The sequence below is a fragment of the Frankliniella occidentalis genome, unplaced genomic scaffold (genome assembly GCF_000697945.3).
Source record: "Frankliniella occidentalis isolate FOCC.00 unplaced genomic scaffold, Focc_3.1 Scaffold26, whole genome shotgun sequence".
In the NCBI taxonomy this organism is placed as follows: Eukaryota; Metazoa; Arthropoda; class Insecta; order Thysanoptera; family Thripidae; genus Frankliniella; species Frankliniella occidentalis.
In genome coordinates this window covers 1,954,806-1,957,103 of record NW_026267156.1, presented here as the reverse complement: position 1 = coordinate 1,957,103, position 2,298 = coordinate 1,954,806, and positions in this window count along the sequence as shown.

Here is a 2,298-nt window from a genome sequence, read left to right as displayed (position 1 = left end):
GGCGTGGCGTGGCGTGGCGTGGCGTGGCGTGACGCGCCGATGACGTTTCGTCCAGCGGATCCCGGAGCCGCGGATAACCGAATCCGGCGGCCGGGAGAAGGCGAGGCAGAACGGACGGCCCGAGAGAGAGACCCGACCAACTCGGGGCGCGGCGGGAGCGTCTCTCACGGGTGTCTATTCTGGCAGGCGCCAATTAATCAGAGGCCATGCGTTACAAGAAAAGAGGGGGAAATCACACTGATAATACAAGTGTGTAACAGTGCAACTGATTTACACTTGTAAGGGTGCAATTGCTATAGTTGAATACTTGAAAGCATTTTACTCAGTATAGCTCTACACTTGAAAGTGTGCACTGTGATTCCTAAAGGCAACTTTTGTGTCGGCCGGGGTATTTGTACAAAAAGATGCTCTGGTGAGGGCAACATGCCTGAGACGTCGCCCTGATCAGGGAGCCTCCAGTTTCCCGCAGAAAGGCAACATTTGTGCGGGCGGGCGCGGCGACAGAACGCGCCGTGCGCGGGGACACTCCCGCCCCCCTCTTAATGGCAACTTTTTCTACCGCGCGCACGGACAGTCCCTCCGCCCGCAGGGAGGCAAGATTTCTGCTGCTTGGTGCGGCGAATGATCCCCTTGCGCGCACGGCGACTACCTGTCTCCGCAGAGATGTGGATCTTGGGAGAATAGTTCCACCAACAGAACCAGTGGCAAACTGCCAATATTTAAAGAAAAATTTAAAAAATCATTTGTTTGGGAAGGTGTGCCCCGGTGTTCGCACCGAGGCGATCGCCCCTTCGCTATTCTGGATACCTACGGTCATCCGAGTTGGTAACGCCCTTGTAGGCTAACATCATGGCTTTTTGGCTGCTACATAGAAGGATACACGCCTACCGCTGCCAGCGCCGGGACCTGAACCCGGCGTTGGCAACTCAGCGTCCTCGCCTCGTTCGCAACCAACTGAGCCATTGAGCCCGATGCGGGGGCGAGTCCGGACGACGAAACACATTCCAGCCTTTGTCTCGCCGGCCCGACACCGCCGGGCACGCCGCTTGCCCTCCCCCTCCTCTTCCTCCGTCCCTCCCCCTCCGGGGAGACGAATAAATAGGCCTACAGCAGTGAGGATGCTTAGTGTCACTTGAACACGGCACCTAAACTTGTCGAATACACGAGGACAATAGTCGCCTTTCAAAAAGGAAACTTTTTTAACGCCTATGCGGGCACCAAAACTTATCGAATACACGGGGATAAGAGTCGCCTTTCAAAAAGGAAACTTTTTCAACGCCTATGCGGGCAACACCACACAAAGGATACTTTTGTCTCGCAGAGGCGGGGATTAGAAGGTAGCCGCCCGCACGGCGACAAAAGTTGCCTTTACGCCAAGGGTAACATTCTTCCCCGCGGCAAGGCAGACTTTGCGGCAGAGGCAACAAATGTTGCCTTGAGCCCGGACACTTTTGGTTGTTGCCTCCCTAGGGGCAACATTCACGATTTCTCACTGCCTGGGGAGTAACAACAAAGGCAACCGCTAAAAAAAGTTGCCTTTAGGAATTACAGTGTGCAACTCTTCTAGAACGCTGCCCACCCAAATTTGTGTGCTTTTAAAAGCGTCGAATCGAAGGAAGTGACGTCAAATCTAAGGAAGTCGGGGGAAGTGTTCCACAGAGGAGTTGCAATGCATCTTACAAGTGCACAACTACACCGCGTTGAACACCTGCCAGTGTACTATTTCGCTGTTGAATACTTGCAAGTGTATTCAACTTGCATTTGCACACTTCTAAGTGCCAAGCAATTGCAAGCTACCAAGTGTCAAGTAGTTGCACACTTTGCCTTATCGGTGTATGTTGCTCCTTCGCGGAGGTCTGCACCCTCCTGCTGCTGCTCCCGCTTGCCCCCGCTGCCACAACATGCGTCACAGTCGCGGGGCGGGGCCGCCTGCCGCCTGGGCGCGATGCACTCCGCTGCACGGCCAGGAGCATCGTAAAAACAAAACACATCTCGGTCAAAAAATAAATAAAAATAAATAAAAAAAGAAAGAAGGATCTGTACCCTAAGAAAAAACTTTTACACAAGGAAATACATGAATGGAAATTATGAGGAAAAAGAGGGGAAGGGTGAATCTGACGTGTCTGCCGCAGACGTGCCTCACGTGCCCGTCGTGTTGCGGTGATGGCTCTCAAGCAGTTTGCGCCGCCGCCCAATCTTCATCTTAATTTGGTCATTTTTCCTGACGCTTTTATTTTGTGCGCGGCAATTTGGACGGGGAGGAAGGAGTGGGTGGTGAGGGAGGGAAGGGGGGGGGGG